At 47.0% G+C, this 12,395-nt stretch overlaps 1 protein-coding gene across 5 annotated transcripts in view; it reads left to right on the top strand.

Annotated features, from left to right (window-relative positions):
• LOC138300066 (receptor-type tyrosine-protein phosphatase V-like) overlaps nucleotides 1-12,395 on the top strand; it is a 573,371-nt gene that overhangs the window by 429,994 nt on the left and 130,982 nt on the right. The gene's annotated exons all lie outside the window — the stretch shown is intronic.

Raw genomic sequence — 12,395 nt, 5'->3', positions numbered from 1 at the left:
GTTACTCCTCCTCTGGTGGTAAACTATGTTTCTCCTCCATCAAGTTTGGATGTAATCCAGCATCCTGCCGGTCTCGACAAGTTTATTGGTTCCCGTCGAGGCCTTGAGTCTGCTGTGTTCCACCCAGTCATGAGAAGATTCTTCTACAAGTTTTTTTCGGCATGTGCTGCTCAGTGGCGGATGGTGACTTAGGAAAGTGGTAAGGTATTAATTGCAAATATATTCGAGATGCCAATACTGCTCTAACTAGGCTGATTTCAATCAAGGCACCATAATTAATTTAAACCAGCATTAAACGATACAAAGATCGCTCCCAGCTTACCGCCTGTATTCCACTTGAATAAACTATACCCAAGCTGTTCTGCTCCCTAGTATGAAAGCCTGTGCTTCCTGCACCACACACCGATGGCTTCACAATCAAGGTTGTCAAGGTCTTTTAATTGCCGCACTCCTACGTAGCCTGTCTATTAAACCAATCCTGATGCTGCTTTCATGCTGTTTGTATGAGTGAACAGTATGACAACAGCACCCTGATTGGTTAGAGCAGGTGAACATAGTGTTCACACGGAGACCTGGAGTTTGCGTCTATGTTCCGCCTGGCTCACTGACACAGTGCTAGTTACAAGAGCTGAAGTACGCAAGTCAGGTTGGCCATGGTTAAAGAAATGGCCAAACTAATGTGCACTTCATTTTACAGTGAAAGGCAACTTGGCTGCCAGTCAGTCTGCCTGAAGCATCCCACTTTTCCACTATCCAGTGACCCAAGGCAAGTAAACTTGCAAAACACAGAACGAGAATGCTATGTGATAGCTGGAGCTCACTTGCACATAGCAGGTCAATGCCCCTGATGCTCCTTAGGACAAGCCTCCCCTAGTGGTGCTGATTTCATCCTTTGATCCCTTTCATGAGGAGTGACCGGGCTTTGTTGCCACTCTAAATATCCCTGGGCAGAACTCTACATGGTCTGCAACTTGTCCTTCTAGCCATAGCACAATGAGAGCTGCTTGGTGTTTTGCAGCAAGGTGACCTCGCACCAATGCTACGACTGAGGGTTGACATATAGCTGGATGGCTCGGTTATCTTCAGAGATGCTGATATTATCAGTGAGGCTGTATCCCATGAGCGCTGATGAAGTGGAGGAGGTGTTGGGTGAGTTGCCAGAGCTCCTGGCCCACCAGTCTAGCTCCGAAGTCATCAGCTTGCAAATGTCAAAGTCAGTCGAGGAGGAGTTCCTGGAAAAGGAATAGGCTCCTGAGGATGCTTCATCCATCTCTGTTGGCTCTGGTTCACACATGAAGACCACGTCATGTGTGAGTACTGTCTATGCCCCGGTTCTCACCATCCCTCATAAATGACTGGATGTCGAAGCTGAGCACTGCCCCTCAGGGAGATGGGTATCGAGCCTGGTGCCAAAACCACCACCACCTTCGGGTACACCACTGCCTTGAAGCACTAATCAACAACGAGCCGAGGCCTTGGAGCCAAGGAGAGAGACAGCCAACATCCTCAATCCTCGACCAGCTTCGAGCCAGAGGATGCCTGTAGGTGCAGAGCCAACAACGCTGGCTCCAATATCGAAGACAAAGGCACCACGGCAACATACACCCTTGGTGCTGAAGCCTGCCACCCTCAGTCTTGAGAAGCACCCTGTCCTCGAGAGGCTTCAGCAGAAGCTGGCCAAGAGACAGTGGAGGATTGTCATCCATCCATGCACAGGTAAAATCTTGGCCTCATACAAAGCTCTGCCCAACAAGCACAAACTTGCCTTAGAGGAAGTTCAGGTATTGGACACTTCTATGCCCTTCTTGCTCTCCAAGAGGCCTAAGAATAAACTTTCTATCTCCTTTTCCTCTGCCTCCTGCTCCACCACCTCCTCCAGCTCCTCTACCTTATCAACCCTCATCTCCACCACCTCTACCCTCACCTCCTATGCCTTCTCCTCAGGGGTCCGCGGAGCCTTACTCCGACACTAGCAGCCCAAGCCATTATTTTCCAGCTGAGGACTTTGCTCTAATTTACCCTAATGCTTCAGGACATCCCTGGTAGGATAATGATGTGGACCTCCACAACAGATCCTGATTTAGACCACATCCCTGTCAGGGCCAACCCCTGATTCCCACTTTGGCATGCCGCAGGGTTACCCAACGTGCAGCTGCCTATCATAAGGTGAACATGTATGCCACCCCTGAAGAAAATGACTTGCTAGTGGAGACATTCTACAAGACTTGACCATTCTGTACAGTACATTTCTCCTCCATTGGGTTTGGATGTAATTCAGCATGCTGCCGGTATCTATTAGTTCACTGGTTCTCATTGCAGCCTCGAGGCTTCTGCGTTCCACCTAGTCATGAGAAGACTCTTCTACCTTTTTTGTTTTTTTACATGGGGTGCTGGTACCATCTCTTGATCCCTTGGAAGATGTGTGGCCGGGACAAGGGGATTCTCAAAGGGATGATTAAATCTGCCCCTGAGATACTTAAGGAGCTGGTCAAATCATGTGTGGTCACACCGTGCATTGAGAAAAATACAAACAGGCCCCCTCTGACCCACTCTACATCAGGAGTCATGTCCCACCTGACTCCCTAGTGGTCACCACAGCTAAGAAGAGAGCAGCAGCCCAGACCGCAGGAGACGCTATACCCCTTGAGAAGGGGAGCAAATGCATCTATGCTGGGGGGAAGAGAGTAGCTGTGGGTCTGGCCATGTACTGATGCATCACCAACTCAGTAGTTTTCCTCTCCAGGTACAACAAAGCCCATTGGGAGGAGATGGAGGGGCTCTTGCAGCACCTCCCTGACCAGTATCATGTGAGGTGTAAAGAGCTGGTTGAGGCAGGAAAGGCCATCTCCAGTGACACAATTAGGTATACTTTGAATGCAGCTAATACTGCAGCCAGGGGAGTGAACACCTTGGTCATCTCAAATCACCACTCCTGAATCTGTGTGTCTGGCTTCAGGCCAGAGGTGCAACTTGTCAACCTCCTATTCAATGGGGAACACTTCTTCAGCCCTCAGGTTGACAGCATGCTTGAGAAAGTTAAGAAAGACGCAGAGACCACCAAGGTAATGTGTGCCTTTCAGGTCCCTTCTGGCAGGGGACCCTTTTGGTGGCAACTGTCTAGACACTTCTTAAAAGCAATTTCCCCCATCCTACCAGAGGCAGCAACAGGGCTATCACCAGCAGAGTGGCAGGGTGTTCACCCAAGGAGACTTTAGAGGGAATAGCTCTAAGGGCAGATGCACCCCCAATATGGGATCCTCTACCTCCAATCCCTACAGGATGTTATCCCCCTGCAGCAGTAAGACAACTTCATGGCCACCCTTGAGCTGAAGGACACCTACTTTCACATGCTGAACCATCCCGCTCATCAGGACTACCTCCACTTCATGGTAAGTGTTCAAAATTATCCCTTCAAAGTGCTGTACTTAGGAGTCCCCATGGATCAATGGTATACACCAAGTGCTTACTGGTGGCAGTCCTCTAACCTCACCTCCTAGGCCTTCTCCTCAGGGGTCCCTGGAGACTTACTCCGACACTGGCAGCTCAAGCCCTTATTTTCCAGCTGAGGACTTTGCTCCAGTTTTCCCTAGTGCTTCAGGACATCACTGGTAGGATAATGATGTAGACCCCACAAAAGATCTTGATTTATACCACATCTCTGTCAGTGCCTCCCCCCAGATGCCACTTTGGCTCAGGAGGAGGGGAAATAACGTCTTAATTTACCTAGATGACTGGCTGATCAAAAGCATGAGCAGACCAGAATGCCTGGCTCACACCCAGGCTACAGTCTCCCTCCTACACAGCTTGGGGTACACCGAGAATGGCACAAAATCACAATTTAAGCCACTGCAAGTTCATCACTTCATAGGGGCATCCCCAATATTGTGTTGGGCAAAGCTTTCACCAGCCCTCAAAGAATGCAGGTGTTCCAACAGTTTCTGCTTCTTTTTCAGCCACTCCATTAACTGCCTGTTCGCATTGATTGCGAGGAATGATGCCCTCTTGCATCATGATAGTGGCCAACACCAGGCTCCATATTTACCCACTAAAAGAGTGCCTCTCAAGCCAGTGGCCACAAGCAAAGGGCCAGATGGAGAATCTAGTGTTGGTAAGGGCCAGCAGCCATCGCTCTCTGCAATGGTGGAACAGCAAAAACCTTTTGCAGACCCAGTTCTGCAGGGGGACATCACTACGGATGCATCTCTTACTGGCTGGGGGGAGGGGGAGCACCCAGACATAATAGTCCAAGGTCTGTGGCCACCTCATCTGAAGGGTCTCCACATCAACCCCTTGGAACTGTTGCCATTCATGTAGCTCTCAAAGCTTTTCTCCTATAGATGCAAGGTAGTCCTGATGAGTACAGACAACATTTCCGCCATGTTCTATCTTCAGAAAAAAGGAGGCATATATTCACCTCACCTGTCTGCAGTATAACAGATTTGGTATTGGGCCATCCATCACCGGGTTCACCTACTGACAGAGTACCTTTGGTGAGAGGACAGCAACTTTGTAAACCTGTTCAGCAAAATGCAGCAACAAGTCTACAAGTGGGAACTGTATCTACAAGTCCTGTTCCCTTTCTTTCACAGGTGGTGCACCCCTGAAATAGACCTTTTCACCATAGCAGAAAAAAGCAAAATGCCAAAACTTCACTATTAGGTTTCCACACCCCAGTCCATGGGCAATGCTTTGTAGATGAACTGGTCAGTTATCTTAACCCACGCTTCTACTCATTGCATATGTGGTCAGGAAGTGTAAGGAGCACCCCTTACCCTTATCCTGGTGGCTCCAACAATATTCACAGCTGTTATGCTCACATTTTAAACGTACAAAACCATAGAAAGTCACCAGTTATCGTTGGTATTACCTCAAGTAACTATAACTCGTGCCCTAAGGTAACTAGAACTCGCGCCACCTCCGTGCAGTTTTTTTTGCCAAAAGTGTGACTGTAAATATTACATTGATCAATGATGTTATCAAAGATGTCATGAATATGTGGGGTAATTAGCAGTGCATGGTGAGGGCACGAGTTATAGTTACCTTAGGGCACGCCACTAATTAATTTACCCCAGGGAGGTGGTGATCCCTGGGGAACGGGGGGCCCGCACATAATTTCTCTTTCGCCGCAGGAAGGTGGTGGCCCCCGGAGTGGCACCGGGCCAGGCACCCCCTCCACATTCCTATAAAAGAATGCTCCCTAGACTTGGCCTACCTGAGGGCTTAAAAAAGACAAAGCACCAGAGCCTGCGCTTCATTTATTATTTTTTTTTTTTTTGGATTCTCTGTGCATCTGGGAAAAAATGTTTTAAGAAAAATGCCTGTGGAGGGGGTGCTCTGGGAACCCACCACCAGAGCTAAGTAGTCAGGGAGTCTGTACCCTGGCCCCTTTTATTTATTTTTTTACATTTTTTTCTTGGACTCGGCTGCTGAGTCCCAAGATGCCTGCCAATATTTCCTGGATGAAGTGTTGACAACCAATCAGATCTCAGCATAAGATCAGGAGGGGTCGCAAATCCTTTGCGTCCCTATATATACAATATTTCTTCCCTTAATTTCTCAAAAACTACTGAATGGATTTACACCAAAACAAAAAAAGCTCACTGTCTGGACCAGGACCTACCTTTCTGCCAAATTTGGTGTAATTCCGTTCAGTAGTTTCGGTGCTATCTCTGTTCAAAATCGCTATGGAAAAATAAATGAGGAAAAGGGGTTTTGGGCCCCCCTCCTTTTTCTTGGCCCCCCTGGACTGATCACCCTGAAACTTGTCATACAGCTACTGACATGACCAGCATATTTTTGGGGAAAATGTTGTGAAGATTCGGCATCAAAGATATAGGCAAGTAAAAAAAAATGCTTTTTCTATAGAAACTAGGTCCTATAACTACCTAGTGGCGACTGCCACTAGGATATATATATATATATATATATATATATATATATATATAGACAGAGAGAGATATATACATAGCCACCATGTCTGCCTATATGTAGAACAAGGGACATCCTTACCTCATCAAAATCCCTGTAATCAAAGTTTTCATGGAGAGCCTTAAAATGTGTAATTCTTCCAAGGATGCTCCCTTCGCCAGTCGGAAACCTCAACATTGTCATTACTAGACTGATGAGGTGCGCTTTTGAGCCACTGCATTCATGTCCTCTGCAGTTCCTTTCTTAGGTTTCCTTTCTCACAGCAATTACTTCATTCAAGCACCTCAGTGAATTGCAGGCCCTCGTGCTCCAGGATCATTTTTCCACAAAGACAAGCTGGTTGTTAGAACCAATTATAAGTTTTTGTACAAGGTCGTCTCTCCTGTACACATTACACAATCCATCGCACTCCGAGTCTTTTGTCCATGACCTGGCTCAGTAGCTGAAAGTGCACTCCACCTTCTTGATGTTAATCGTGCTCTTATGTTCTACATAGACAGGACCAGATCCTTTCACAAAACACAACTGTTTATATTTTTCTCTCAGCCTCAAAAAGGCCATGCTATTTCAAAGGTAGGGATTGTCAAGTGGATCATCAAATGCATTAAGACGTGCTAATACAGCTGAAAGAGCCCTACCTTCCTGCCCCAGGCCACACTATGGCTTTCCTGGGTGAATATACCCATTGTGTACATTTGTAGAGCTGCCAAGTGGTCCACTCCACACACACTTACAAAACCCTACTGTGTGGACGTCCTGGCAAGAGAGAAGCCTAGAGTTGGTCAAGCTGTCCTCGAGGATTGTTTCAGACCTTTGACTCATCCACTGGCTAGACGCAGCTTTGGGGGAGTATTGGATTATGTCTATGCAGAGCATGTGTATCTACAGGCACACATGCAACAAATGGAATATGTTACTTAAACTGTAAGCCTTTGTTTCTTGTGCCGAGTAGGTTCGCATGTGCTTGTCCTCTTCCCTGGAAGCCAATGGTTGTTTCATATATCTTGAACTATAAAATGATTCTCTTCTACGTACATTATCATTATTTCTTATGTACACTCTACTGTATACTTACACTAACCTATGAGACGAAAAACAGTCTAACAATGGAGTAGTGACCTGGCATATCTACAATCAGAGAAGTATTAACAGAGACTGCATGACACGAAAGACCTCTTAGAAGAAAAACAACTTGCAATGTCCAAGCCCAACACTAGATGGCGGGTGTATGCATATCATGTGAATCTATAGCTGGACAAGCAAAGAACAGATGTGTATCAGTTGTAAAAAGGATCCTCTTATACATTTTTTCTTTTTCTTCTGACTAAGTTATAAGATATTGCTTTCCAAATTGGTGTGAACCTCATAGCTCCAGCAGGAACAGGTGAATGTGGCTTTTCATCTACTTCTTCTCTCCCCTATCTCTTACCTAGACTTGCTCAAACTGCTGGGTATGATGACTGTAGACTATCCATCATCACAAAATCACTTTTCTGAACCTGATAGCAAGTCTCACACGGTGGAAAGATATGACAACCCTACATTTGTTGTCTTTCTGTTTTGCTAAAAGGCTCTCTTTCAAAGTATTCTGATTCTTCAAATCCATAGAAGACATTTAGGGGATCAGACCGCCAGGGTCGCTGTAGGAAAGTACCATCTTGCCTGGCATGTTACCCCCATTTTTCACTGTATATATGTTGTTTTAGTTGTATGTGTCACTGGGACCCTGGTAACCCAGGGCCCCAGTGCTCATAAGTGTGCCTGAATGTGTTACCTGTGTAGTGACTAACTGTCTCACTGAGGCTCTGCTAATCAGAACCTCAGTGGTTATGCTCTCTCATTTCTTTCCAAATTGTCACTGACAGGCTAGTGACCATTTTTTCCAATTTACATTGGCTTACTGGAACACCCTTATAATTCCCTAGTATATGGTACTGAGGTACCCAGGGTATTGGGGTTCCAGGAGATCCCTATGGGCTGCAGCATTTCTTTTGCCACCCATAGGGAGCTCTGACAATTCTTACACAGGCCTGCCACTGCAGCCTGAGTGAGATAACGTCCACGTTATTTCACAGCCATTTTACACTGCACTTAAGTATCTTATAAGTCACCTATATGTCTAACCTTTACCTGGTAAAGGTTAGGTGCAAAGTTACTTAGTGTGAGGGCACCCTGGCACTAGCCAAGGTGCCCCCACATTGTTCAGAGCCAATTCACTGAACTTTGTGAGTGCGGGGACACCATTACACGCGTGCACTACATATAGGTCACTACCTATATGTAGCTTCACCATGGTAACTCCGAATATGGCCATGTAACATGTCTATGATCATGGAATTGCCCCCTCTATGCCATCCTGGCATTGTTGGTACAATTCCATGATCCCAGTGGTCTGTAGCACAGACCCTGGTACTGCCATACTGCCCTTCCTGGGGTTTCTCTGCAGCTGCTGCTGCTGCCAACCCCTCAGACAGGCAGCTGCCCTCCTGGGGTCCAGCCAGGCCTGGCCCAGGATGGCAGAACAAAGAACTTCCTCTGAGAGAGGGTGTGACATCCTCTCCCTTTGGAAAATGGTGTGAAGGCAGGGGAGGAGTAGCCTCCCCCAGCCTCTGGAAATGCTTTGTTGGGCACAGATGTGCCCAATTCTGCATAAGCCAGTCTACACCGGTTCAGGGACCCCTTAGCCCCTGCTCTGGCGCGAAACTGGACAAAGGAAAGGGGAGTGACCACTCCCCTGACCTGCACCTCCCCTGGGAGGTGTCCAGAGCTCCTCCAGTGTGCTCCAGACCTCTGCCATCTTGGAAACAGAGGTGCTGCTGGCACACTGGACTGCTCTGAGTGGCCAGTGCCACCAGGTGACGTCAGAGACTCCTTGTGATAGGCTCCTTCAGGTGTTAGTAGCCTTTCCTCTCTCCTAGGTAGCCAAACCCTCTTTTCTGGCTATTTAGGGTCTCTGTCTCTGGGGAAACTTCAGATAACGAATGCATGAGCTCAGCCGAGTTCCTCTGCATCTCCCTCTTCACCTTCTGATAAGGAATCGACCGCTGACCGCGCTGGAAGCCTGCAAACCTGCAACATAGTAGCAAAGACGACTACTGCAACTCTGTAACGCTGATCCTGCCGCCTTCTCGACTGTTTTCCTGCTTGTGCATGCTGTGGGGGTAGTCTGCCTCCTCTCTGCACCAGAAGCTCCGAAGAAATCTCCCGTGGGTCGACGGAATCTTCCCCCTGCAACCGCAGGCACCAAAAAGCTGCATTACCGGTCCCTTGGGTCTCCTCTCAGCACGACGAGCGAGGTCCCTCGAATCCAGCGACACCGTCCAAGTGACTCCCACAGTCCAGTGACTCTTCAGCCCAAGTTTGGTGGAGGTAAGTCCTTGCCTCACCTCGCTGGGCTGCATTGCTGGGAACCGCGACTTTGCAAGCTTCTCCGGCCCCTGTGCACTTCCGGTGGAAATCCTGTGTGCACATCCAAGCCTGGGTCCACGGCACTCTAACCTGCATTGCACGACTTTCTAAGTTGGTCTCCGGCGACGTGGGACTCCTTTGTGCAACTTCGGCGAGCACCGTTTCACGCATCCTCGTAGTGCCTGTTTCTGGCACTTCTCCGGGTGCTACCTGCTTCAGTGAGGGCTCTTTGTCTTGCTCGACGTCCCCTCTCTCTGCAGGTCCAATTTGCGACCTTCTGGTCCCTCCTGGGCCCTAGCAGCGTCCAAAAACGCCAAACGCACGATTTGCGTGTAGCAAGGCTTGTTGGCGTCCATCCGGCGGGAAAACACTTCTGCACGACTCTCCAAGGCGTGGGGGATCCATCCTCCAAAGGGGAAGTCTCTAGCCCTTGTCGTTCCTGCAGTATTCACAGCTCTTCAGCCTAGTAAGAGCTTCTTTGCACCAACCGTTGGCATTTCTTGGGCATCTGCCCAGCTACGAGCTGCTTGTGACTTTTGGACTTGGTCCCCTTGTTCCACAGGTACCCTCAGACAGGAATCCATCGTTGTTGCATTGCTGATTTGTGTTTTCCTTGCCTTCTCCCTCTAACACGACTATTTTGTCCTTAGGGGAACTTTAGTGCACTTTGCACTCACTTTTCAGGGTCTTGGGGAGGGCTATTTTTCTAACTCTCACTATTTTCTAATAGTCCCAGCGACCCTCTACAAGGTCACATAGGTTTGGGGTCCATTCGTGGTTCGCATTCCACTTCTGGAGTATATGGTTTGTGTTGCCCCTATCCCTATGTTTCCCCATTGCATCCTATTGTAACTATACATTGTTTGCACTGTTTTCTAAGACTATACTGCATATTTTTGCTATTGTGTATATATATCTTGTGTATATTTCCTATCCTCTCACTGAGGGTACACTCTAAGATACTTTGGCATATTGTCATAAAAATAAAGTACCTTTATTTTTAGTATAACTGTGTATTGTGTTTTCTTATGATATTGTGCATATGACACTAAGTGGTACTGTAGTAGCTTCACACGTCTCCTAGTTCAGCCTGAGCTGCTTTGCTAAGCTACCATTATCTATCAGCCTAAGCTGCTAGACACCCTATACACTAATAAGGGATAACTGGGCCTGGTGCAAGGTGCAAGTACCCCTTGGTACTCACTACAAGCCAGTCCAGCCTCCTACAGTCGCGGTGGCAGTCGGACCGCCGTCAATGTGGTAGTCTGACCACCACATTATGACTGTGGCGCTACTCAAACCACCAGCACAGACAGATTACGGGTCTTTGTAGGTCTGGCGGTGCTGGTGATCCTAATCCTCCAAGGCAGCACAGCAAGCATCGCTGCCCTGGGGGTTACAAGTCCCTTCTCCACCAGCGATTACATGGTGGTAGCACTGCCATGTAAAGACTGGCGGAGACTGGGTGTAGGGGGACCAAGGGGGCCCCTTCACTGCACATGCACTTGGCATGGCATGGGCAGTCAAGGGGCCCCCGTGGCCAGCCCCACTGCAATGTCCACTGTCTGCTTTGCAGAAAGTGAACATTGCGACGGGTGCTGGTGCACCCTATGCACTAACACATTGCCGCCGGCTCTATTATGAGCTGGAAACAATGCTGTAGGCCATTTACTGCTGGGCCAGCGGACGGAAATACAGTTTTCGCCCGCTGACCCAGCGGAAAACTCTTAATGGGGCCTGTGGGAAGGCGGCCGCACTGGCGGCAACCTGCCCGTCGGTACTTCGACGGATGGGCTTTCCTTCCGCCGAAGTCTTAATGACCCCCATTTAGCCTTTTGTGCCTTTCTAATGCCCATGATCCTCATGTTTTCCGTCTATGTTCACACTATCTTTTGCATCTTTTTCTGGTCAGAAGCATTCTTCTGTTGCAGGTTACTTGTCACGACGTGGCATCCACCAAAGTTATGAAAGTGTTCGTAGTTTAGGATTACCTGACACACTTGATATTTGTTATAATATACCATGTTGTTTGTCGTTCTGAGTCATATCTCTAATAACAACTTAAACTGTTAACCTACTCCATAAAATACAACATTAATTGCTGTCAATAGATTTCCTTCACAAATTACTGGGCTTCATCTTGTCATTTAACAAGCTTGTCGTTGTTTTACATACAGATAAGTGAATCTTTGAAATTGGCTGACTTCGTCAAAATTGTTTGATTTAAGTCAATCAGCCAGTATTTTGTAGAGTTGTTTTTCCTCCTGTATTAACTACAACTAACAGATGTTAAATTTTCTTACATCCCAAACTGTTTTGTGGCATTTCAAATCAAGGTAAAATTAGGTGATACTTTATTGCATCATATGCAGTAGGGTTACTAATCAAACCTGTTCAATCCATGAGCTCACTCTACACAAAATAATATTGAGTAATATCCCTCTATTGATGTTTGAAGAGCAGCCATTTGAAAGTCAGATATTGCCTTCTGCGAACATTACTGCTCAACACCAAGGTTAATATAGTACAAAAACATTAAAACTGAAGTCTCCTTTCTCAGTGCTTTAGTATTGTTTACCTAAGAGAGGGTCACTGCTGCCCTGGTGCTGGTGGTAGTACTGTTTGTACAGCAATAAAATGCATATATCATCTCAATGCCAGAGAAGGAAAACAAAACTTAACTACACCTGTAAATTCATAGCATGGAATAAATAGCTTTCAAAAGAAGCTGAAATATTATTTTCTTTCCTCAACTAGAAACACAACAGGGCTAGAGGAATTCTCGAGGGCAAATTCATCGTGGTAAACTCAGCAGTAGTCTACTGATGAAATTCTGTATTGAACTTTCAGACAAGCCTTCATGATCCTTACCATATGCCGGATAGGATTTAGTTGCATTATCCTTCCTGGACACATTTTAGTACCTGTTACATTGTACAAAACAAGGTCTGTAGCATCAATGTCTACAGAATGTAACAGACTTTATAAAATATTTAATCTCAAACGCCTGAATCAAAATAGCTTTCCAATATGTAGTGAAAAGACTGATTTTTTTTTAG

The sequence above is a fragment of the Pleurodeles waltl genome, chromosome 6, assembly GCF_031143425.1.
Source record: "Pleurodeles waltl isolate 20211129_DDA chromosome 6, aPleWal1.hap1.20221129, whole genome shotgun sequence".
NCBI classification, from domain to species: domain Eukaryota; kingdom Metazoa; phylum Chordata; class Amphibia; order Caudata; family Salamandridae; genus Pleurodeles; species Pleurodeles waltl.
Note: the sequence above shows the minus strand (reverse complement) of the source record. Positions and strands in the feature narration are given on the sequence as shown.